Here is a 27,132-nt window from a genome sequence, read left to right as displayed (position 1 = left end):
TCCTGTGAGGAAAGGTTGAGGGAACTGGGCTTGTTTAGCTTGGAGAAGAGAAGGCTCCAGGGAGACCTTCCAGTACTTGAAGGGAGCATATAAACAGGAAAGGGAACAGCTGTTTATGAGGGTGGGCAGTGACTGGACAAGGGAGAATGGTTTGAAACTGAGACAGGGGTGGTTTAGGTTGAATCTTAGGAGGAGAAGTTTTTACCCCAGAGGGTGATGACGCACTGGAACAGGTTGCCCAAGGAGGCTGTGGATGCCCCATCCCTGCAGGCATTCAAGGCCAGGCTGGATGTGGCTCTGGGCAGCCTGGGCTGCTGGTTGGACACCCTGCACATAGCAGGGGGTTGGGTCTGGATGAGCACTGTGGGCCTTTGCAACCCAGGCCATTCTAGGATTCTGTGATTCACACTGATCACACACCTGGTGATGTGGTGGGTGAAGCTTTCACCTTGGTTGTTGCAGTTAGATTTATACAGCTAATGCCATAATGACTGAAGAATGTGACAGCAACTGTGTGCTGTGATATTTTCTCCTGCGTTAGCACACCTGTCCCTTTTACAGCCTCTGCAGAGCAGATTCCACAGTTGATGCCCTGTGGGAGCATCTCTCTAAAACACCTCAACACCTAGAAAAGCTTTCAGCTTGCAGCAAGCTCAGTGCTCAGACGCCAGCAGTCTCCCTCCTACCTACTAATAAGCTCTGCTATTTCAAAGGGAAAAAAGTCATTAGTTGGAAGCTAATGCTTACTTCCCTCAGCAACGCTCTGTTGTGAGCATGTTATCACCCAGAGAGGAACAAGGGAAAGAAGAATTTTGTTCCATAGTCAAAGCTGTAAAGCGGAGGAGTTTGAGCTTTGACTAAAGCAAGCACCAAAGAAATCCCAGGCACTCTTAAATGCTGAGGTTTGGGTTGGTCCTGTTACTGCTGTTTCTGGAAATGTAAATTATGTAGGAACCCTGCTGGCTGTCAAGAGCTGCAAAGAAGAAGAAAAACACCCGGTAGTGATGTGTGTCAAACCTCAGCTTCGAGGGAATGCTAAGCTATTATGTCTTCTAATGCTGTTAATTCTTCTCTATTCCTTAATCTTCTCCAAATGTACTTGGAGCCCAGCCAGTTCAGAGCACAAGTTGTAAATCACTGAAAATTACAGTATGTAACTCTAGGCATATTTCACCTGTCAGCTTTAGAGTCTGTTTTTGGAAAGCTGGAGAAAAATTCTGAGGATTAACTTTCTGTGTGAAAGTCTCCTTTACCAAGTACACTGAAAAAAATGCAAAGGGGCTCATGTGAAGCATTTGATGTAGATATGCACAGGCAGCCCTGACACACAGCAAAGGTCCCTTCAGCTGTCTGAGTCTTAGAGCTGTTGTGTGGCATTGAGGAGTAGATCAAAATGCAGATGTGATGCACAAGAGGATCTCCTGCAGAAATCTAGATCTGCCTGGCTGGCACAGGTAAACTGCAGTTTTTCTAAGAGGCTTCCAGAGCTTTTCTTTTCCTTCTTGCTGTCCTTTAGGGACCTAACTCTGAAACTCTTTGTTTCTGACTTGAAATCAGGAGTTGCTTCAGCAGAGCTGCACTTGCAAGCAGAGCTGAAAGGCTTGTGGTGCAGCTTGACCTCACCTGCCCAAATGTCTGGAAAGCTTTGGTGCTGTAAAACATGAGCAAGATGTCCATAGAATCACCAAGGCTGGAATAGACCTCCAAAGATCATTCAACTGTCCACCTACCACCATTTGCTCCCCATTAAACCACATCTTGTGTGCAATGCCTAATAGTTTCTTATTCATCTGCTTTCTCATCTGCTCCTTAAATCTTTGTAAACTGCTGTTCCTAAAGCTGACTTCTTTTTAATCTGAGACCCCAGTTTCAGTTTTCTTTATTGACACCAAATTGCTTTGGAAGATATTTTGATTCTTTGAATCTGAGACTCTACCATAGGGCATCGTTGCTTTTACACTTAGGGCTGGAGCTTTAGTGTTTGGTCTCCAAGTCCCACAGCACATCTCAGTGCATGCAGAAACACTTTCAGGACTCAGTCTTCTGTTGATAAATGCATTGGAAGAACTCGAGCAGATTCTGGCACAGTCCTAGTGAAGATTTCAAGGAATAAACACATCATTAATACTAAACTGTGCAGGTTTTGATGGGGAGAGGAGAATGAGAAAAAGCAATGTAGTCCTAATGCTAGAAGAATATACAAGAGTAATACTAAAGACATTCTCCAGTGCTATCACCGTCCCAAATGATATTACCAACTGCGAAGCCCAAAGGAAATTACAGCACGCACTGGAGATTAAGCAAGCCATCTCCCAGCTGATGGTGCTGTCTGCTCCACCACACTCAGCTATCACTCATTAGGATGTGAAGTATATATTTGTTGTACAGCAAAGGCAGCAGTATTCATAGAAGACTTGCAGAGTGTGCGAATTGTCACTTTATGGATAGCCTTGTTGGTGAGAATGTCTCCTTGGATTACCTGCTTGGCTGCTCAGCCAGGCTGCGTGAGCAGGAGGTGAGGTTTCCACCCAGAAATGTATAAGCCCTGGGTGGGGATGGACAAACAGCCTGCCTGACACCAGCAGCAAACCCTAATTGCAGTGGTGCTGTCCAAAGAGCCAAAATGGGAACACTCCAGATAGAAAAAGAAATATTATTTGTGGCAACTCTGTGAAAATTGATGGCCTTTTTTTGCAGCAGGGGCCCCAGTGCACGTGCATTGGTGATCACCTATTTGAGGGCATCTACAGGGACTGAAGCACAGACATAAGGCCATCAATCTTTCCAGTGAAATGCCATTTCTGTGCAATACGTGTTTTGCTCTGAAAGGCTGCATTCTGAGAGCTGCAGGCTGTAGGTTTGCAGGGTGCTTGGCAGTGCAGACATGGCTCTTGGATTCCTCTTGGAATTCCACCAGACCGGGTCCAGTTCTGCAGGGGCTGTTAACATGAAGAAAGGAGCCACTTGAAGAAAGCCAGCAGCTGTCCCAAAAGACCAAAGATGAATGACACCAAAGAGTTTAATCCCCAGAAGCAGAAAGCATTGGGTTGGAAATTAACTGTTATTTCAAACTCCAGCAGGTTTATTATGAAATAGACATCTTGGCTGGAGAAGTGAAGATCAACTTCCAGCAAAATGTGTGGGTCCTCATTATAACTCCAGATTCTATTTAACTACAGTACTAATTACCATTTAAAGCCAAAGGCTTCTGTTCACATTTGAGGATCTTGCAAGCAGGATTTTCGAAGTCTTTTTGAATCACCTTTAAGTAGCTGGCAGTCATCATTGTCACATCAAAGTTTAATTTGCTCTGCTCCAGTACAAAGTCCTCACTACTTGGTTGGCAAGGCTGCTGGGGTTAATTACTCTCTACCAGAAAAAGAACACATTAAATGTAAATAGCCAACAGGTCCAACTAGCTAATGAAGGAATTGTCTCTTGCATCACACACTGAGTTTTGCATTTCAGCTTATTTTGTTAGAGAATAATGACATCATTCATTTTGTTCTCATCTTTAAGTACATTTTCTACGTCTGCAGAAGAATTAAGATGGGTTTTTTCAGTCTACGCTCAAATTTGTATTTATCTTGCTGTAATTCAAAGTAATGATGACTCTGTCAGGAATCCATGGTAGCTGTCAATCAGGAGCAGGACCATGTGGGGTGGGTGCTCCTTGCTGGAGGGCATGAGAAGCTGTGCTCACAGAGGAGGTGGGATGGTGACCAGTGGGTCAGTTGGTGAGTTTATGCCTCTCTCGTTTGTCTTCTTCATTAAGCAAGTAGGTAGATGAAGATTGAAACTTTATCTGCATCCCTGTAAGCAAATGCTGTGCTCCAAAACATTGCTACCCCTGCCGTCCCATTTTTCCTTAGGAACACTCTTATCTGTTTTTAACATGTCCTTCAGCCTGCTTCTAGCACTGAGCTTCCTGTGAAAAGCTCTGAGAGCATACTGAGAGCTACTCTATCCCTAGAGACATAGATGCCCTCATTTATTTGCTTGAAAAGCAGCACATTCCTCTCTTGATTTTAATTTCCAGTTTTCATTCTGGCCTTTTAAAATTTAATAAAGAGGAATGTGAACACCAGTACCAAAAAAGATATCCAGCATAGTCCTGCCTAAAATATTCTGAGACACAGAACCCTAGAATCCTAGAATCATAGAATCACAAGGTTGGAAAGGACCTATAAGATCATCTAGTCCAACCATCCTTCCTTTACCATACCTACAGAAAACCCCTAACCCATCTCTCCTAGCTCCGTATCCAAACGCTAAATCACCAAGGTTGGAAAAGACCTCCAAGATCCTCCAACCCAATCTTCCACCTATCAGCAATAGTTCTCACTAAACCACATCCCTAAACACAATGCCCAGACGTTCCTTGAACAACTCCAGGGTTGGTGTCTCCACCACCTCCCTGGGCAGCCCATTCTACCACCCGACCACTCTTCAGGAACACCATTATTTCCTAATGGATAAAACTTTTCAAAATATGCAAAGGAAAGACCTAACTATAGTTATCCTTCACAGCGTTTTACTATGGTGGCAAAAGGACATCTCAAAGAGATTAATAACTTGAAAGGAAACAGTATTGAGAATATTTAATGTCACTGTTATATTTGAATGTGGTGGTTCATGCCCAAACACCATTCTCCACTTCCCCACAAGCCCTGTAACATGTATAAACTGAAAGGGAATACCAAACGCCTACACAGTGTGTAGCTACAATACAAGCAGCTCTTTTGGAGGAAGACTGCAATTTCTTCATTCAACATGGATTGCAGAAGAATCAGGGAAATCATATTTCATTCATTTAGAAAGCTCTTAAAATCAGTTGGTGCCTACCTGTGGTCTGTAAAACAGATACATGGAAATGTATAACGTTCAGGAAGGTGGATTGAGCAAAATATTGAAGGCTTTTAACCAGATCACCTGTAATCTTCCTGGCCAATCTCATTGCAGAAGGAAAATGGAAAAGCAGCAGGAATTCAAGGAAAGGGGTAAACAATGTGTTTGTTTTTTTTCTTGCTTGAAAAGTACAGATTTGATGAGTGAGGAGATGAAGAGAGATTGCTTGAAGAAGACAACAGCATGGGAATATCAGCATTTAGCAGACAACAAATGGCCTGGAGAAGGCAGCTTGGAAAATTCTTACTTCTCTGTCTCAACACTGGGGCATAAAAATATTCAGAGGAATTATAAGGAAAGACGTTGTTATATGCAAAACAGTGATTTCCCTATAGAAGTCACCACTTAAGTGAGTCAATGAAGTTAAGAAAATGGCAACATTGAGAATTTGTGGCTAGGATGAATATTAGGAATACTGGGAGCAATACAGCAGGTGGGACCTCACAAGGGCAGAGCAGAGGAGGACATTCCCCTACCTGCCTTCTGTTGGTGCAGCCCAGGATGCAGTTGGCATTCCAGGCTGCAAACACACACTGCCAGCTCACGTCCAGCTTCTCATCCACCAGAACCCTCCAGTCCTTCCCAGCAGTGCAGCTCTCAGTGTTCTCCTGGTCTGTACACACAGCTGGGGCTGCCATGACCCAGGTGTGGCACCTTGCTCTCAGCCTTGTTGAACATCATGAGGTTCACATGGGTCAGTCTCTCAAACCTCTCATGCTTTATATGAGCATTCTGCAAGTCTTGAGTTTTTTAAGCTTTGAAAATTCACCTGAGCATGAAAACTACCCAAAAAGGTAACGCAGTGTATGAATTATAGGGAACATTTACTTTTCCATTTCTTTTCATGACTGAAGTAAAACTGCACCTTATATTTATATGTAATTTTTTGCTTAGCCAAGCCTTATGAAACAAGAAGTTTGCAGATCTGCAGGATGTGCTAAAGCTACAGTCCACAAATTCAAACCATAGCTGTATTTGGAGCCTCATGGCCACGTCGAAAATCCATTTTATTGTAATCCCTGCATGTCCTCTTTAAGTAATACAAGAGGGTTCATTTTTATGCCAGAAAGCAACCACAGTAAGATGAATCTCTCTCAGACAAGTCTGATTAGACTCATTTAATGGCTTACCATTCCCATCAGCTGAGAAACAGAAACTTCAGTTCATCAATGTCTTGATATTTCTCACATTAAGTGAAAAGTGTTTCCCACAGGACAAATGATGGTTTCATCATCACAACAATATTTAGTATTGTGCAAGATTCCAGCTCAGACAAGACCAATTGGGCAGATGCCCCCACCCCAGCAAAGCCATCACAACCCTTGTTGTTTTCATAGTCCTGGACAGCTTTCTGGCCTCCTCTCACTACAAACAGAACTTTTGCTATGCAGTAATTCCCTTCTTAGAGTGTTCAGAAAGGGTATTTGTGAGTGCGTATATAATTTCCTTATCTCTCCTAGGTGTGCGGTGCACAGCTTTATCATGTAATTTTCCCAGCACTGTTTTGAATGTTTCCAGATTTCTGCTATTAGTTTTCCTTCAGTTCTTGCTCCCAATTAACCTTTCATATTTCCTTTAATCCAGTAAGCTGCATTTTCCACCATTTACATTTTTTATCTTACTAATTGAGTTTTTTCATCTCCATCTTTTGATTTCAAATCTAATTATATTGTTATCGCTGGTGTAAAACCAGTAGGTTATTGATAACTTCTGTTCATTACTAAATTAAACTCTGCCTTATCATTGTTCATTGCTTAGCACTCTGATGTGGAAATCAACCTTCGCTCAGCACTTCAATCCTTTCCACTGTTTCCCAGGGCTTGATTTACTAAATATCTTGTATTATATCATTCTGGTCAGCCTTCTTTAATAACAAAATCCAGCTGTTGCTTTGTCCAGGCTTTATTAAAAATATATGGCAAGCAGCCAGAGATTAGTCTATCACTGAAAGGTTCAAGTGTTCCTAAGCAGAACTGCATATATATTACAAGTGAATAGACACATTTAACCGAGAGCCTTCAAAATCTTAGAGTGAAAGCAAAATTCCTGTAGTGCTTGTGGTACAAACATCCCTCAAGTGCGTTCCTACAAATATTACTTTCTGTGTCAGATTAAGATATCCTTAGAATACTATATTTTCCTGTGTTGCATGTTCTTACCCCAGCCTGTGCTTTACAAGGATTAACTGAATGCTAACTTGAGTCAAGTTTGGCAGAGAGGACTCTTTAAAACCAAATAGTTGGGTAGTTTTTTCCCCATAAGGCAAAGTTGAACCTGAGTTTTTCATGTAATGGTAAAATAAATAGTTAAGCTAGTGTGAACTGGTAAATACTACAGGTAAAAGAGAGCTCTTTCTGGGTCAGAATAATAAAACACAGCCATCAGCAGATACTTGAGATTAGACACATCTCACCTGAGACACATGCCAGTATTTGTACCCTATTTGTGTGATGTGAAGACTGACAACAGGAAATCTCATCCACAATGGTGGCTGTCAGTAGATTATCCCATCCAGCTGAGTTGATACATGATGATTGCTATCTTCCTTCCTCTATACTCATAGTTCAATATTGCCTACACAGGGTTTGTTTCCCTCAAGGTATACCAGGCCAGGTAATAATTTCACCTCACTATGTACTAATGTTTTTTTCTCTAAGAGTTCCCTTTTTTGTGTTTCTGCTTGTTGTCTACCAAGCTTTCAAGCCAACAAGCCACTGTCCTTTGATGCCTGCAAGTACCAGGCTTACCAGGCTTATAGACACCCTTAGTTTCCAAATTAAGTTAGTTTCCAACTGGGGCAATTTCTAATCAGAACAGTGCTGCAGAGGCTACATGAAATTACCTGACAAATCTTTCTTACACAGTGACTGAATGTATCCCAGATTGCATGTATTTTTGCTGCAAGAGACAAAGCCTCTTGTTCAGAGCAAGTGCAGATCACGTATGGAAAGCACTCTAGCAGAAAGTGAGGGTCATCTCACTTCCTCAGTACAAAGGGGAAGAATATTACAAAAATTAGGGATATTCAATTACCAGTGGTAGAAGGCCATGGAAGTTCATAGAGAGCTCTGCAGGGCAATGTGATGTGGAATAAGAAATAAAGTTAGGTATCAGCTGCAGAGGAATGAAAATGAACTGGCCATTTGTGTTAGAGAAGAAGAAAAACAAAACAAAACAAACCAGGAACACCCCCACAATGGAGATCTATTGCATACCACCAAGGCAGGGAAATTCAGGAGAAAACGGCTAATGTGATGATCAGACAAAGAGATTAAGAGCAAAGAGGTCAACTGCCAGAAAATTATTTCCTGTAATTACTGGAGAAGATGGAACTGGAGCGGTCTCGTGACAGGAGGATAAAGCCAAGGTCTTGCTAATCTCTCTGAGAAGAATATTTAGAAGAAAAGATTGGCCAATGTCAAATTCAGTGTAATTTTGCTGAAATCACTTGAGAAATTCAGATGAATTTAGTCCTGCCAGCCCAAAATTAGACAGAAATCCTTTTCAGGGTGATAGTTGTCTGGAAGCAGGCAATGGAGCTTTACCAAACATCGTAGCCATTGACCCTGATCTATGGTTAATGAGTTTTAGAGAGAATTTGTCTAGCATCTTGCCATAATGCTGTGGTATCAGCAAATGCCATCCCTTCTGTAAGATTATAACTCCTTCCCATAGATAGCATAGCTTCTTTCCCACTGGTCTAGAGAAGAAAGTGGCAAATTACCTCCACTGAAGGCTTAACCATGCCTAACAATCCAATATCCTGCTTTGCTTGTTCTCATGCAGATCAGTTTTGGATCTCAGATGTTCCCTTTCTCCTTTATTCCTTGCAACAAACTGGGAGTCCTGTCTTGATGGTGCATTTCTTACAGTGGATGTTTTATTTCTTCCTGCTTTCCTGAGGACCGATAGATGCTTTGCAGGTGAGATCCGACAAATGAAATGCAGGAGTCCCATCTTGCTTTCTAATATGAGCCACGGTGTGAAGAGCCACACTGAATCTCTTCTCCATCTTCTGAAAAGAGAGGAAAAGTTATTGCTCAAATGGTCTTTGGTGATGCTGCTCTACAAAGCTTTTCTGAAGGAGGTGTTAGGTGGGAGAATGGGGATGTTGAGGAATGAATTAGACAACACAGTAAAAGCTAATGAGTATTATCCCATCTTTGATATAATATAGTTTGGATCCTCTGCCAGAAGGAACCCAGAGACACAGCAGACTTCAGGGGAGCTTTACCCATTTTCTTCTGCTAAGCTTCTATTGCTAACAATGACTAAGTCTTTTGCTACAGCAAGGCTTATTTTGGAAACAGTCAAGGTGTGCTGCTGTTTAAAGGAGTGCCATCATGCATAACTTTCACCTTCTTTAAATTCCATGTTGCTGCATTATAACACAAATAAATGCCTGAGTACACTTGTGGAATATTCTGTTTTCTTAAGATAATTCAGAGTTCATGTACCTATAAATGTAATGCAGTTGTACATGATTTGTTATTCTTTGTATTACACAGACTGCAAGATATGCAAGAGAATAGAACAGTCAGATTCAGTTGAGAGAGAGCTACAAAGACCATTTTGTCAAAGAGTCTGATCACTTCAGGGCTAATCAAAAGTTAAAATATTAATGAGAGCATTGTTCAAATGCCTCTTGAACACTGCCAGGCACGGGACACCAGTCACAATTCCCTTTCATACAGCTGCATCAGCACCCATCACCCAGGGAAAGATCTGACTGTGGGTATACACCTGAGTGCTACAAGGATACTTGCCCCTTCATATTGTTTCTATTAACATTTTCTGGTTTCTGTGCAAGTGTGCATGTACCTCATTCAGCTCTTCATGGTGTGAAGGGACTTCTAGTTTTCCAACCATTCTGCTGTGAACCACTGAATCAGGCACCAGGTCACGCTGCCCAGAACTCCATCCAACCTGGCCTTGGGCACCTCTAGAGATGGAGCACCCACAGATCTCTGGGCAGCAGTGCTGGGGCCTCACTGCTCTCTCAGTGAAAAATTCCCACCCCCAAGTCACGTTGCAAGCCATGATAAAGGTCCTGCATTAAGCATCACCTACCATGAGGACCTCCTCAGAGAAGATCTGGCTCCTAGGAGTCGTGAGGACTCAGTTTTCTTTTACAAACTGAGCCACCTGAGAAAGGAGGATTCTGAGAAGTGCCATTGCTCTGCCATGGAGGTGGAACACAGCAGGACCCCGTACCTGAGCTGGAAGCAATGCTGGGCACTTCACCACCATAGAGCTTGGTTCTGTGCTTCCATTGAGGTGGGGTTTTTCCACATCCTTTATTTTTTTACCTACAGGAAAAGCTTACATGGTACTTCAGCTCCAAGTGGAGGAAAAAAAAACACCATTTGCTTTTCAGGCATGCCATATAGTGCGGAAAATTTACGACTCTATTGCAAATGAAAGTCAGACTTTGTGACAAATGAGTCATTATTAGCCTGTGAAAACTATCACTCAGTTTAGTTAGCTAAGGCATTATTAAGCTGGGAAGGACGTGATGGGACACTCACAGGAGCAGACAAATGGCTCGACATCGCACCCACCTGTATTCTTTATGACGTGCACCATGCTCACTCTGGCAGGATGCCACACGGGCTGTGTTAATTTTAGCAGCAAGGACACTAAGGAATGCAGGCATTGTTAATAATGTATGCTGTTGGGGTCCTCTATTGTCTCTGAGTTTCTTGTCGCAGTCCTTTGTGTGTTCACTGTGAGACGAGAGACGGAGGAATCCTGTTGAGAAAGAAAGAAAATAGCCCCAAATACACTGTGCTTCTCCTAGAAAGGCACAAGGCCAAATCTCCCAGTTGTGTAAATGGAGATAGGACTGCAGAAATCGATGTGCTTTTTAAAGACAAGGAGCTGTCCCCAGCTCTGCATTTGCCCATTGCCTGCAGGCATCCCAGTCTTATTTTAGAGACGCTGACTCGCTCCGGTTTGCACAGAGGTCAGGGAGGTGATGGACATTTCTGCCACGTGCTGTTGGAAACTGGAGCAAGGCTGAGCTCCCTGCTGCAGGTGTCTGCAGTGCCTGTCAGCCTCTGCATCTCCCTGCTCCTGGTGAAAGCAACCCCATGCTCATGCCAATCTGCTTCCCCACATAGAACCTCCAGAGTTCCTTCCATGTTGATATGGAAGCAAGCACATCCTTTTCCATTATGTTCTAAGTGTATCTCTTTTGTTATTATTGTGTGTTTTCCCCTTTGCCCAAGTTCTGGGCACCCTTGGTTGCAAGCTCTGCTGAAGAGGGTTCATCCCTCTTCATGTACCTGAAGTGAATTTGTCTGCTATCACAAACAAGTCATAATGGAGAAGGCATCAAGATGAATGTAGATCTTAAAAGAAAGATTTAGTTTTTAATGTACTTATTATGACTGATTAATTAAATGCCTCATAAATACAGGGAAGACAGCTGCAATTTCAGTTTCTGAGCAAAATATGTCCACCTACTGTAATAAATCTTTTCTTAAAGCTTTATGGCTCCTCTAACCTTTCAATTTGCATTGCCTTTTTGTTACTGTCTCCAGCAATGAATCAACTGTCATGCCGTTTTCCAGCAAATGTTATAACCCAGTCATTCACAAATTCCTGTTGCAAATCTACCTTCCTGCAAACTCCTATTTGTTAATGCAACAACCTTCAGAATCATCCATTTCAAGAATAGAAGAGTGGGATCAAATCTTCGAGCATAATGACAATGTCGGTGTAGTTTATGAAACCATAACAATGTAAGGAATGACATCTGGTAAGCCCATCATGCATGTAATGTATGGTTAGCTTCAATGACTCTGCAGAGTTTTGCTCTCTCTGTAATGTATGGGTGGCAGTATGCCACTCAAAGGAAGGAGAATCACTCTGCTGCCGTGAATATAAAGTGCAGAATATACTATGCTTCAGCAGGCAGGCTTGTGGCACAGGAATGTTGATGTAGGCGCCCTGTGGAAATGCTGTTGATAAATAGCATTAGGGGAAAAACATTTCACAACCCTAAATGAAGGACTGATCTGGGAAAATGGTTTTGTGCTTCTACAGAGAGATCTTGGTGGGTATCTCAACGCTGGGAGATACTGTACATGTGGACGAACAAGATCTCCAGGCTTCAATGTCAGTGTTTCCCATGTGGTCTGTGCCAACAGATTGTGGATGCCCCATCCCTGCAGGCATTCAAGGCCAGGCTGGATGTAGCTCTGGGTTTGTGGTTGGCAACCCTGCACATAGCAGGGGGTTGAAACCAGATAATCATTGTGGTCCTTTTCAACCCAGGCCATTCTATGATTCTATTGTATGACATCATCCTTTGAGACCTGGCCTTCGAGCGTGCCTATTTATGCACATAAAAATGCATGATTCTGCAACAACAGCATCAAATACCACTGAAAGTGACATAGAAACCAAACCCCATCGTGGATCTCCATTACTGTTCCATCCAGTTCCTAGGTCACTCTTATCTGGATTCATCGCAGAGAAACTCTTTGCCAGGTTAGAACAGAATCATAGAAGCACAAAATGGTTTGAGTTGGAAGGAACCTGCAAAGGCCGTCTGGTCCCACTCCCTGCAATGCACAGGAGCACCCCCAGCTCCATCAGTGCTCACAGCCCATCCTCTGACCTTGGGTGTCTGCAGGGATGGGGCAGTACTACCTCTGTAGGCAACTTATGCCAATACCTCACCATTCTTATTACAAAAACCTCCTCTTTATATTCAGTATTTTTCCTTATATTCATACTCCTCTGTTTCCATACAACAGCTCACAAAGTTAGTGCTGTTATTTGCACAACCCTTGGCTTGCTTGGCATCATGCCCCCACTCCAGGATCAAGGTGAGAGCTAAAACATCAGCAGAAGGAAGACAAGGAAATGCATGTAGCCCTGGAGATGGCTTTTCCTGGCATGGAGAAAAAAAACCTGTTAATTGTAGAGGGGCTAAAAAGTGATGATTTCCAGATGTATTTTTGAGGGAACGGTGTAAACTGGGAGTCAAATGTGACAGGAACCCTGCTGAGACATTTCTATTAAGAAGCTACAGTTAACATGAACATGATTTAGGTCTTCCAGCAAGGAATAAAGATTTATTTTGAATACTAAGCATAGCAATCGTATCTTCCCTCTTTCAACATAGCTCCTTTTTATGAAGCCAACCAAATGCCACTGTTTGTGACTCCCAGAATTACAATGTTAAATTTACCATACCTGTGGAGTACTTCCAACTGCAAATGTGGCCTATTAGCAACTGTGACCTTCATATTCATCAGGAGCACATCCAAGTCTCCAGAATTTTAATGAAATTATTATTACTATTATTATAATAATTATTATTGTTTTGCTAATGTTACCACAGGCTCATAACTGAGGAATACAAATAGCTCTCACAAAAAAAAATTGAAGCCTTTCAGGCATACCCAGAGCTGATTTTTATTTATTTACTATGCTTTAATATATGATGGTGGGTAGCAAAACACAGTCTAGCTCTCCAAGGTCTCACTGGTAGGGAGAACTCATTAATGTCATTCAAATAAATTGGTGTGAAATATGATCATCCCAAGCAGTACATTTATTTACACTTGGAAATAAAAAATAATACAGTTAAGATATATGAAGCAACAATTAGGGAATATGTCTGCAGGTATTCAAGGAAATATCATTCAGCTTCTGCTGCTCCGAAAAAAACAGACAAAACCAAGGAATATTTTATTGCCAGTGTATCTGTCTAATTGAATAATGAGGATACTAACGCTCTTTTACAGGTACAGCAGCACTGGAAGTTTCAGTTAAATATAGAACTAATTCCCCTGAAGTAGACCTGGTGTTTAAGAGGCTTTGCATCTGCTCAATCCAGAAGCTTTCCTTTAGTTATGGCAAAGCTCTAGTGATGCCCAGTGGGCTGTGCAGTGGATCCCTATTCCATCAGGCTGCAGCCCAACACCACGTTAATTCCAAAATGTGATGCTTGAAGAAAGTGAAGCAGGAATGCTTCCAATGAAGGACAGGGCATAGCTCAAGGCATGGTAGATGTCTCCATGCTCCCAGGCAGTTGTCTGCACATTCCACCTCTGAAGCCATCACTGGTACCTCAATGGGCCCCTCAGCCAACTGCATCCTTGAATGAGGGCCATACAGAGCAAGGGAAGAAAGAGGGAGGAAGTTCTGTGCTGTTGGAAGAGGCTGAGCACTGCTCCTGCCCTACCTGCAGGCTCTGCTTTAAAGAAGTTCTTCAGCATACACAAGAAGCTTGCAGAGAGTAACTGGGAGGCTCCAGGCAATGAATCCCTCAAACTGTATACAACCTTCCCTCTTCCCAATAAAGACGGCTGTGACAAAAGGATGGGGATAGTTCAGTGCGTCCTTTTGGAAGGAGGTCCCCACCAGAAGCAGAGCTCAGGTGGTGGGAATGGAGCAGGAAAACCTTGTGCAGCAATGCTCTGGCTCTCTTCAGGGGTAAATGGCTTTGTTCTGCGTGTGCCTACCAGTGGTCCAGCCTGCTGCTGGTGCAGGCTCTTATTTTGCTAATGTTATTGCTTAATTACACTGTAAAGCCCTGTGGCAATCCTTTCAACATCAATACCCACTAGTGCAGTTTTACAGTAAGTGTACTGTGGGTCTATTGTGTTAAAATAAGAGTTTTAAGGTATTTTTATAATGCAATTTAATAGAAAATATAATGCAATTTCCCTAGATTCCTGGAATCAGCTGAAGCACCATTGTCAGAGCTACATCAGGGGGATAAAAAGCACAACTGCATTAGTAGGTTATGATTCCTACACGTGTCATTGTCATATCAGTCATTTAGCAGTCACATCCTAATAAACTGCTGTGAAATTTGTCATTTCAAAGTCAGATTAATTCAGATTCATATAATAAAGCCATCACATCACACAGCTAAGTAATTATGTTTGAGTTTTGTCACTGGAATGAATGTCTGTGCACCCAAGAACCGAGGGTGACTTTTCTTTGGTGACTGTTTTCTTATTGATGAATTAACAAACAGGCTCCTTAATAACATTCCTCTGCAAAGGTATTTTAATAAGAATCCACTAAGACAGAGAGAGGGGGGAAAAACATCATATTTGAATAATATAATAGCTACTGGATTCTCCGTGCTGTTGTTTGGGAACCTGTGGATTCATGGCACTCATTACAGATCAAAGAACTTAATTCATTCGTATATCCTTGTTTATGCACAGAAATACAGAATAAGTTGGAGAGTCAGCATATGTTAGAGTGAGCAGCAATCTGTTATGGTGGTAATTTCGCTGCTTGCCGTACCACCGAGGGCTGTGTGATAACATGGCTCATTATAATGGATGTACTTGATTTTGTTCAACCAGACATGGTAAAAATATTTGGCTAATGTTTTCGCTGCCTGCCATCTGTGTGGTCAGCAAGGTTGTCCAACAGCATCCAGAATGTCACTGCTTCAAACAAGTGCTTAATTGAAATGTAATCAGACTGATCTTTTCTATTAATTAAATACCAGCTGATTAATGCTAGGCATCTTGCTAGGAAATAACAGGTTCAGCTGTGATGTTCCTGGTGAGGGCTGCTCCCTTCCCAGGAGTGGCTGCTGCAGGATGTTGGATATCAAGAAATGTCTTAACTGAGGGCATTTTCACAGCCCAGGTCCACCCTTTTGGTTTCTGAGATCACTACCCAGGCACTGCTCTGCATTCACAGAAGGGCACTGCCTTGAACCATAGAACCAAAGAATGGTTTGAGTTGGAAGGAGCTTTAAAGGCCATCTGGTCCCACTCCCTGCAGTGCACAGGGACACCCACAGCTCCATCAGTGCTCACAGCCCCATCCCCTGACCTTGGGTGTCTGCAGGGATGGGGCAGCTTCACCTCTCTGGGCTGGCTGTGCAGTGCCTCACTGCTCTTATTATAAAAACCTTCTTCCTTATATCCAGACTAACTCCCTGCTTCTAGTTTGAAACCATCTCTTCCCCTTGTCTTGTCACAACAGCCCCTGCTAAAGTGTCTGTCCCCTTCCTTCTTACCACCCCTCTTTAGATACTGAAAGATACTTGAGATACTTGACATTGCTGCTGCTCACACCATCCTCTCTCCAAACTTGTGGATCTCAGTGCTTCATGCATGTTAAAGTTCTGCCTCTCTGCTGCAAGATGAGGGGACATCATGATTTCCCTCTTCTAAATTAACATATGCAGCAATCCAGGTGAGGTCATGTAGAACTATTAATTATGCCCACTGATAATTTTGGTTAACCCAAATTAGATGTAAGGAAGAAGTGTCTTATTGAAACAGCGCACTGTTGTTTAGATCTTTCTTCATGGTCTCTGGCTGTAGGGTTTCCTCTATGGGCAAACACTGCCTCACTGTTTCTCAGCTCATTTTTCTCAGCATCCCAACAATTGAAAGCTTTGTCATGTGTTTCAAATTGGTCTCACAGAGCTGTGACGTCAGTCAAGTTAATGACCCAAATGTGAATTAATTTGACCAGTAGGTTTCTACTATATCTACTACAGAGCCTTTAATTACTCCATGACAGCACCACTATGAGTTTTCCAATGTGTTTTTTCAGACCCCAGAGGATTGAGCCGTGGCTGCTGGAAGTCCTACCCATTCTCCTACATTGCTGTTCTATGTGAAGAAGGAGACAGCAGAGGAGGGGCAGGATGGGCACCAAGCTTTCTACACAGAGTTGGGATGGACCATCCAGACAGGGGACCCCAGCAGTACATGTGGCTTCTGCATTCTGGGTACAAACCAAAGTAGTGCCCCAAAATCACAGCTCCTGACAGGAGCTGCCATTTGAAGATGGTCTAAAGTCCCACTGCAGAATCACGTTTTATTTTATGAACACCATCAGGGGAAACAAAAAAAAAAGAAGTGGAGTATTCATGAAATGGAAAGAATTCTAATAAATAGCATCATTGGGGCAAAAGCAATCATGCTGTGTGTTTTGTGATCACCTCCTGAAAAATGGAAGAGTCTGACGGAAGAGAGCCACGGTTCTGATTAGTGTCACTCTCAAAACATCTCAACATCAGGAAATGCACCAGTAACCAGCAGCAATATTCCCAGGGCTGCCCTAAGGTTGACATTGAAGAACAGGGTGCCAGGAAGGCACCATCAATCTAAGCAGTAATTTACATTTATCATGAAAAATAAACCCAGGAAACAAATGGCAGCTTGCTATAATAATTTACCCAACTGGTATAAACCTGAGGAGTATATCTAGCAATTACATTTTTTTCCAAGCAAAATGCTGTGGTCTCTATGAAAAAAAAAGAAGGATTTAAAAGGAATACCAGGCTGTAGCAGTTGTATGGCTCTATTTGAAACATTCTTTGCAAAGCTCATTGTGACCTTCCAGTACTTGAAGGAAGCATATAAACAGGAGGGGGAACAGCTGTTTGTGAGGGTGGGCAGTGATAGGACAAGGGAGAATAGTTTGAAACTGAGACAGGGGAGGTTTAGGTTGGATCTTAGGAGGAAGTTTTTCCCCCAGAGGGTGGTGACGCACTGGAACAGGTTGCCCAAGGAGGCTGTGGATGCCCCATCCCTGCAGGCATTCAAGGCCAGGCTGGATGTGGCTCTGGGCAGCCTGGGCTGCTGGTTGGTGACCCTGCACACAGCAGGGGGTTGGGACTGGTTGATCACTGTGGTCTTTTTCAACCCAGGCCATTCTAGGATTCTCTGAGTCCTGTCTCAGTATGAGAAAGAACCCAAATTCATTTGTGCCTGAACCAAAGCCACATCCCCTTCATGACACAGTCATTGCAGGATAAGGGCATATGGCAGTGGCTTTCCAGCTCCCCAGACCCAGCAGACTGCTGACTGCCTGTACTGGAGGCCGTGTCCTGATCAGTACTAGGAAGGTGGGCATGATGGGGATGGGTTGATTGGACCAGATGATCTTAGAGGTCTTTTTGAATCTTACTGTTTCTATGATTCTGTGAAATACAACATCCACACATCTGCCAACACTTTTTCCACCCACTGATGCTTTCTGTCCTCCACCACATCCTTCAGCTGTTAAAAGCTCAGTATATTATATCCTTAAGGCCTCAACACTTCCCATCAGGGACCCACTGCTTTATGAGGGCTGTTTGAAGGAAGGCAGGGAAACATCCTGCTGGATGTGGAGGCACTGGGTGAGGACAGACATTGTGGAGGAGTGAGTATATCATTATCTGTCTGTAAGGAACACGGCTTTATGTCTGTACCCTGGTCTTAAAGAGTTACAGCATAGCCAGGAGCAGAAACACATCTCCTAAATCTCATCATCGTCCCTTTTCAGAAAAAAAAAAAAAAAACACCAAAAAACTTTGTTTTTACAATATTTAATAAAACATTTTCTTTTATCACGGCATGTTTTGTAGGTCAGCTGTCTCTTCTGATCTTATTTCTCCATGTTTCTAATTAAGTCTCTGTGAATCCCGCCAGATTTCAAAGGGTGCGATAAAGAACAGTTGTTCTGGTGATCTAGTTAATATCTGTAAATAACAGCCGTTGCCCAATTCCCGCTATGAAGTAATAGGAAGAGGAAGACACCATAAAACACTTTTTACTTAAAGGCAAGGAGTTATAAATGATCACCATGCCCATTGAAACCCGAGCAGCTTTCCTTAAGGCTATAACTTTCTCCTTTTTCAAAGGGACTCAGCAGATGTACCCATTTTATCAGTTCATAATCTTTTTTATTTTTATCTTTATGCTAGGTTTCGGGGTTGCCATTCTTTTTGTTTATTTGGTCTTTATGTTTGCTGTGCAGGTCTGCCTGCTGAGAAGGAGTTTATTGCAAGGTGGGAAAGCCCTGGAAATCTCTGCTCTGCCACTACCAGACAGGGGTGTCCAAAGGGGAAGGACTTTGCCCTGAACATGGTGCAGCCCACGGCACAAGGGAGTCACATCCTGCTCTGTGCAATGCCCTTCCTGGCCTTGTCTGCTGTACAGCACTCTCATGAGCAGCCTTAGTAAAAAATAGATTCCTTGTTACACAAGGAATGCTTTCACCATAACCTCACCCAACCAACTGTTCTCGAGATGGAAGGAGAAGGCTTTGTTTTCTCAAGAACTAAAGAAATACCTGAAAATGTATCCCAGATAGTACTGGCTTTAGGAGTTATAAAATGTAACACAAGTAGCAAAGACATGCTAGGAGAAGTTCATTCAGTTAATTCCAGCTTGAAATGGCCCAGCAGTGTAATGTAGCAGTCACAGAGCTCTTCCAAAAGCAGTCAGACTTTCTGAATAAATGGCAAATATTGCAAACTTATGCATAAAATGGACTTACAAAATGGAAACGTCCAAGGCACTTTGTATTTCTTCTTTTTCCTAGAGAATTTTCTGCTGCTTTTATAGCACAGGTCACAACGCAGAATAGGACCTTAAGGATCTGTGAACTGATTCTTACATAGGAGCTCAGAGCCCTTCCAGAATGGTGGATGGGTAAGGTGAATTTCCCCAGTCTTTGTCACTTATCAAAGAAAAGGGGGCAGAAATTCATAAATCCAGTTCAAAGGAAAATGCTTGGAGCTCCTGATGAGATGAAATGGTTTTACAGACAGGAAACAAAGAATAATAGAATAATATCATCTATTCCTTCTTTTCTTGCCTGGACACAGAGAGAATCATCTGTTGACTTGCCTGTTTGACAACAAATTGAAGTAAAATAACTCGTTATCACAATTAGGCTTGTTACTCTGAACAGTAAAAAGCTTAAGCATGTTCTTCTTCAGTCTTGTGCAGAAGGAGGAGTATCTGAATCAATTCCACATGGTACCTTATCTTCCATTTACACAAAACCATTATTTACAACTATTCATTAACTTATGGAGGCTCTTAGTGATCCTATATGGCCAGCAAAGAAAGCACTGTCGCTATCAATGGGAAATACAGTTTTGCTTTACCTTTGGAGTTGAGCCTTGAGAAGGGATGTGACACCCTGAGGCACATAGGCACAAATGGCTATAGATGTTAGTGTTGTCACTTTGGGCCATGAGAACCATGTTGAGTCATTGCTGCAGAAAACACACTGATTCTGAGAATCACTGAAAAAGAATAAACAGCCCATGAAAATTAAGAGCACCTGATGTCTTAATCATTGTAAGTACAGTTTCATAAGGGCAGGGAGATGTTGGTTCTGGAGCCTTAACTGTATAATTCTATGCCCAGGCAACACATGGCTGGAAGACTGCCTGCAATTGACACTTGATATTGACCATTGCCATAGAGCAGGTAGCAGATTGGTTGGTATAATGTGGTGGTGGTTCTTCTATATGTTCTTCTTAAATGCAGGTATTCAACATGATTTAGCATCAAAACCATTAGCAGTTTAATTTAAAGCAAGACATGAACCTCCATACAGCTCTGATTTCATGGCGCAAAGCGTCTGATTTCCACTTCTGAGAGATTTAACATCTAAATTTGAGAGCAACAGATAGTAAAAATCAGGAAAAAAAAAAGTCAGGAAAAGCAGCAGAAATAAAGAATAGACCACTGGGTAAAATGAGGAAGATCAGTATAGCTTAGGTTGCATTGTTTAAGTGAGTCTTCCACAGGGAGGGTTAACAGGCTGAGGTGTCACTCAAGTATCACCATGAGGATTGATCCTGTTGGTGCCTCATGGTAGAACTAGGAGCAGGAATATTAAAGGAAGGATTTAATGAAATGCTGAGAAATAAGTCCTAGTAGAAACAAGGGTTAAGCACTGGTCATCGAATTTCTGTCACTGTAAATGTTTGTTGTGTCGTTTTGAGTTTGGGTCCTCCAACACAACTGAGTGTAATTTCATTTCAGTTCTGCTACAGGTGTGTTATTCCAGGACAGGAGAACTGCGCTGCCAACAGGAAAATTTCACCCCCTGGACCTTTATGCAGAATCAAATCAAATTAGTGCATAAACCGCTGATGTGAGACAAGATTAGCCAAAAAGCCGTTGTGTTTGCAAACTCCCATTGCATTTACTGACAGCTCTTCAGCTCTGCAGTTTTTATTTACATGAAGGAACAGGGAAAGCAAACAGCTTGCTTGGAAATACTGGTGGAAATGGAAGTGTGTGCCTCTGCTTAAGCCATGTTATCTTTTATTTTAACTGTTAACTTGCTTCGGACAGCCTAATTCATTATGAAATCTGCACGCTTAGTCATTAAAAACAATTAAAACCCGCTGAGTTTATTTATTTGTTTAACCTTCTACATTTAATAGCATGGGCAGACAAATTACTGGAAACCTGAGGCTTTGGGAAATCACCGACTAACTGTATCAGGTCAGAGCTGTCCATTTTTGAGACAAACCATCTTTCAATCTCCATCAGAATGACTCATGGAGAGGATGGCATTGCTGGGAAGATGCCTTTGCAGACAGCACTACAGGGGATGCGAGGGTTCCTGCAACTGTAGTTTTGGAAAGGATCAGATTCAGTTTAGCAGCTGGCTTTCCACTCAGTTTATAGCTGGATGTTCAAAGGGTAGGCGAAAGTTCAAGAGCTGCTACAACAGAGGTGAATGAGTCCACGCATGAAACTGATTTAAGCAGCAAAGTGTTAAAAGATGGAGGGGCAAAAAATGGCTGCTGGACTTCGAATGGAAATGGGAATTAGGCTTCAAAATGACAAATGCAAGAGATGAAGTTTAAGCTGATCCATAAAACGGATTGTGTCTCTGTGTGTGTGTGTCTCTTCCTAAGTGCTTTTACAGTTCTAACTCCAGTTATAGCGAGCAGTGTATTAAAGCTATGATATAGCATTTGATAAACCAGCTATAGGCTCCCATTATCTCCTCGGGAGCTCTGGAGCTTCCGCAAGGTTAGCAATAATGATATGTTATGTCCAAGTAGTGAAAGGGGTGTTTACTCCACTTCTGTAAGTTATTAATGGCATTTAAAGAAGCAAACAAAAAATCCTCTCTTATTGAATCTATTTGTGATTCTCATTCTGCCTTATCTTCTGTTCTGAAATCATGATTTCTTCAGAGTGATATTTCAAAACCTTAAATGAGGTATTTCTGGAAAGACCTTCTGCCCTTCCCATTACCTCTCCCAACTCCCTTAGCAATGATGTGATCAGAAATGGCCAATGAATGTGTTGTTTTGCACAAGGAATTAGTGTTGAGAGCTGATTAATGCTTACCCAGCACATATTGAATCTGATTCAGATTTCAAGCAATTTTACAGTGATGTTCCTCCAGTGAGATTGATGGACCCGTTTCTGATTTACCCTGAGGTCCATCCCTAAAATAGAAATGAACTGACTAACAGAAATATGGTCAGATTAAAGAACAGACAATGTGATTCATCAGCTGCTTTCTCTCGCAGGCGATGGCTTTGAAATTTCTCACTTTGTGTTCCATCTTGTCTCCAGTTTCATTTGTGACCGTCTTCATGAGTGGTCTCTATGCTGACCTCAGGACTTTGCTTCTTGGTACATAAGTCAGACTGCATTTTCCCACTACCTACTTTTGTAGCTTCATAGAAAAGGTCTCATTTGTCAAAAAGTGTCCAGCCAAAAAGAAAAAGCCTGAACAGATGTTGTGACTTTCAGTCCTTATTCTTGATGCCCAATTTTGTTAATGCAAGTCTTTTCATTACAACCTAATGAACAAACAAAGGGATCGTGAAAGAATCCCCAGCAGATCAATATTTTGGGAAGCTCGCATGATACTGAGCATGTCACCTTCAGAATTAGATTAACAGCAGTGTATGCATGAGAGGTAGGGCCTGCTAGCTAAATTTCCATGGCATTTTTCAGTGGGACAGTGATGGAAAATGATGAAGTATTGGCTTGTCACCAGGATGAAAGAAAATAGAAATGTATCATGATGGAAATCGAACAGGGAATTCATATTGAAATTATCACTGGATACAGAAATGGAACTTTGCCCTGAAATGAGAAAAGAGCTGATAAAGTGAGCATCATTTGAAAAACGATATTTATATATATATAATCAGGGCATGGTTGGGATGGAATGGACTTTGTCTATCACTGATTAACACCGCTAAAAACCCAGAAGATCTACTCATAGCTTGGTGAGAATTGGTTGGACAGGCTGTCCTCTTTATCTGTAATGTCATGCGGCCTCCTCTGTTTTGTCTGGGCTAAGTTATGCCTTTAAATATATTATCTAATTCTGTTAAATGAGGACAAGAAAAATATTCTTTGGCAGCTGATGCAAAGATGCTTTAAGCTCATTTCTAGTTCTGTTTTGGCAAACAATTTTATACCTCATAGATGCATTTCATTATGATCTGATTTTTTTATTCATCCTTTTTTTCTGTTTGAGTTCAGTGCAGATACACAAGTTAATACATTAAACCACAAACGTGTCTTTGCACAGAGCGTGAGCCTTTGTCTCGCAAAGAGACATGGAAGGTTTTCCCTTGGAGGAGGATAAAGGGGAGAGAAAATTCCTGAAAGCAGGAGAGTTAAGTCAGTGTGAAATTGGTACAGGCTGAAGTGTTATATTGACGCTTCAGATGTATGGTAAAAAATCCTGCTTGCTCTTTGACAACCAAAAACAAAAAGCATTTTGACACAGACTTTGCCAGACACCCTCCATCCCTGCTGTGATTGAGAAGGACATTTCTTTGCTGCTGGCCTTGTTGTGTAGCAAGCTGTGTCAACTGCTGGGCATGTTCTCTTTGCAAGGAAGCAGAGGTCTTTCATCCCAGTACTCTTGCTGGCTTCTCAGTGACCTTTTAATCTGGATTCTATATTTTATTTTATTTTTCCTGATACATTTCCTACATGAGAACTACTCCTGTAAAGCTGGGGGGCTTTTTTCAACCTCTGTTAACATCTGGCTCTTTCTATTGGGGTTTATTTCCTTCTTTGAGATGAGATCAGGTAGATACTGTTTATCTCTTCCTGTTCCTGCCTCCCTGAGCAAACTGAAGGCAGTAACATGCAAATCATGAACAGTTAGAGACATGAGGATTATTAGCTCCAATCTGGGGCCCAGGACTGGAATAGGCAGAGGGAATTCTACAGAGTCCCCACACCTTCAGACTCCTTTTACCCTCCATCATCTGGTAATACAGAGAATTGAAATACTCCAGAAGAGTCACACTCCAGAAATTCACAGAATCACAGAATGTCAGAATGGTTTGAGTTGGATGAGACCTATAAAGGCCCCCTGGTCCCATTCCTGCAGTGCACAGGGACATCCACAGCAACATCAGTGCTCAGAGCCCATCACCTGACCTCAGGTGTGTGCAGGGATGGGGCACCACAGCCTGTCTGGGCAACCAGTGCCAGTGTATTGTAGGAAAATTCTTCCTCATATCCAATCTTACCCTTTTTCATTAGCCACAAGAATCCCCAGACGGACACTGAAAACTGCTCATTTGCAACCAGAAATATGCTTCAGGAAAAAGATGTATCTAATTTTGAAGGGCACTTCCAACACCCCACAACACCCCTATGAAAGTACAAAGGGCTTTAAAGTTCAGGGTCACTGTAGGACCCAAAGGAGTTAATGACCTGAGGGTAAGCGCAAGTAAAGCCCTTTGTGTTGTTAATGTTGTGGGCTTGGGGTTTCTTTTTACTTAAGAACCTTAAAAGGCATCTTTAAAGCTGCCACCAGTAACCTGCTGGCCTCCCGCTCCCTTTAACAACATTCACAACATTAATCAAGCCATTTCAATTCTTGCTGTGTGTGAGGCAGCTCGGCTCGCACCGCTCTGGATCTGCAGGCCCTTCAAAACCCAGGTGTGAAAAACATTTTCTAAAAATAAAGTAAAATCTGGCACCAATCAACACTCCAAAGTGTATCTTGCAAAATCACATCGGGGGAAGCAGGACAACTTTTCCCACGCTGACCATGGTCACAAGTACCCTACAACTGCGGAAACTGTTTCCCCAAGCCAGAATAGCTCTTGGGAATTGATCTCAAGCCATTCATTGCCTTCCTGGTTTTCCAGGGGTGGGGGTATATTTGCTTTTGGGTGAATTTGAGCCCAGTTCCAGGAGGATTATTAGAAACTGTCTCCAACCATGGATGGGCCAACAGATGACCCCAGTGCTGGTGGTAGTAGGCAAACCCTGATTGTGGTGTCCTTTGGCCATGCTCAGGTTTGATCTAGTGATCCCACCCAAAGTAGATGCCAGTTTTATGTCTTTATTGTAATTAAAAGTCACACCCGATGTTGAGGCTTTTTAACCTTTTTATATGGTCTGAAGAAACTTCATGGGAATGAAGTTGCTTGTTTCCATGTCTCTCATGTGCTGGCAATCAAGCTGGTTTGTAAAATATTTAAAGCATAAAGAATGAGCCACAAAATCAGCTCATGTTGATATTTTTCCACTCCAGTCTATAAATGCAAAGAGGATTCCCAAGTTCATAAAGGAAGGACTGGGAATGGCCAGCTCTGGTCGGCAGATGAATGGCCACAGCAACCACTATGGCTGCTCCACCGTGCTCAGGGCTGAGCGCAATGCTGGGAATTGGGAAGGTTTGGCAGCATCCCTTCCTGCCTATTCCTAAAACCTCATGAAAAAATACCACTAAAAAAAGAACCCAACCCTACCCAACCCCCAACCGGTACCTTTCCTACCAGAGCAGCTCTGTTGGCTTTTGTTTAGAGTTATTGAATTCAGGGTACTGAATTAAAGAGCTGCTCAGGAAGAGGAATGTTTTTGCCATTTCTTAGATCCTTTATACACTGTGCTCAAGTTATCTACTAACTTTCTTTTTTTTAAGCTTCTGAATGCATTTAGTGTCTGCCTGTAAAGAACTCTCTGATGGCAGCTCTGTGCAGACATTTCAATTTATCAATCTCCTTTCAGGGACCAGATGCCAAAAGCAGACCCACTGTTACAGTAATGGCCTCAGTAATGCTGGGCACAGAGTGGATATTGTTTCCTGCATTCCTGTTCCCCTACGCATGCACATGAAGGCCATGCAGCCCCTTCTCCTTTCTCCCCCCTCACACAGCATTATTTGGTTTTATACCAGCAATGCTTGCTGTGGCCATTGAAGTGGCAGCGCCTGGAGTGAGGAAGGACGAACGATCACCTGCAGCCTTTCCCTTTAGCTATCTGCATTTCACTTCTTTATAATGCCATTTAATGATGGCAGTCTATCCCAGGAAATCCAGTTCACTTTCTTATAGCAGTCTTTTCTCATCACTGTGTCACACTGAGAGCTGTAGTTTTCTGGAATGGGAAGGTATCCACTACCCAATGGGAAAGCAAGAAGACAGTGCAGTTACCTACAAAGCTGAGTCATAAAACATGTTCATTAGGATTTGCAGGACTAATAGAAATGCATTTAAGTGGTCACGCCTCTTTTTAAAAGATAATTATTATTTCTGCATTTCTTACAGTCACACACTGCTCAGTTTTCAGGGAGTTTATAGATTTGACTTCCACATCACTCAAATTAGTCATTCTTGCCCTTTTCAGAATCGCCTCATAAAACTAAATTATGGGAATTAAAATTGGGAAGGCAATGGTTTAATTTAGCCAAACTGAAATAATCACTCAGGCTGATGGAAATTGGGATGACTGAAAGGAAATGGGGAACAAAAAGTGCAAATGTCAGGTGGTTGGGGGAGGCCGTGTTGCTGGCTGGGTTGGCATAGCCTCAGATTTCCCTACTCAACCCATCATTGTCTGTGGCTGTCACTTCCCATTGGGACATGCTGCTGAACCACACACCCCAAGCAAAGGACTTTCAGAAAGCCACGGTGAAGAATCATAGGATCACAGAATGGCCTGGATTGAAAAGGACCACAATGATCATCCAGTTCCAACCCCCTGCTATGTGCAGGGTTGCCAACCAGCAGACCAGGCTGCCCAGAGCCATATCCAGCCTGGCCTTGAATGCCTCACACCCCAGGCAGATCCCACAGTGCCCCTCTGGGATATCCAGCAGGGGCAGATCCTCTAAGGGTGCAAACCCAGGTGGCTGCAGTGGGTTCAGCCCAGCTCCATACGTTCGTGCGTGGCCAGTTGCAAAGGACATTCACTTCCTTATCTTATTCGGCCTGTTTCTGAATTGAATGGACTTGATTATTTGTGAAACAGAAGCCGTCGGTAATGGATGAGATTTATGCACTGCACATTTTGCTGCATGATAATAATAATGGCTTAAAAAATTAAAATTGACTTAGCTTGTGAAGGGCGTTGTGTTGTCACTGGGATACCTTCCCTTGCAAAACTCCCAATTTGATGCTGAATGTGAAATCTCTTATTAGATGGAAATGTATGAGATGCTTCGGGCACCTCTTTGTCATCGCTGTCAGGA

General features: G+C 42.5%; 1 long non-coding RNA gene across 2 annotated transcripts in view; it reads right to left on the bottom strand.

Moving 5' to 3' along the window:
* Positions 1-27,132, bottom strand: part of LOC107315473 — a 103,965-nt gene that overhangs the window by 28,024 nt on the left and 48,809 nt on the right. For both annotated transcript variants that reach the window (XR_004307274.1, XR_001555923.2), the window contains exons 3-4: positions 10,470-10,659; positions 8,633-8,923 (exon numbers count right to left, since the gene is read on the bottom strand). This is a non-coding gene — a long non-coding RNA (uncharacterized LOC107315473). The remainder of the gene's footprint in view (positions 1-8,632; positions 8,924-10,469; positions 10,660-27,132) is intronic.

This window comes from Coturnix japonica, chromosome 5 (assembly GCF_001577835.2).
Source record: "Coturnix japonica isolate 7356 chromosome 5, Coturnix japonica 2.1, whole genome shotgun sequence".
Classification (NCBI taxonomy): Eukaryota; Metazoa; Chordata; class Aves; order Galliformes; family Phasianidae; genus Coturnix; species Coturnix japonica.
This window is presented reverse-complemented; position numbering and strand designations above follow the sequence as displayed.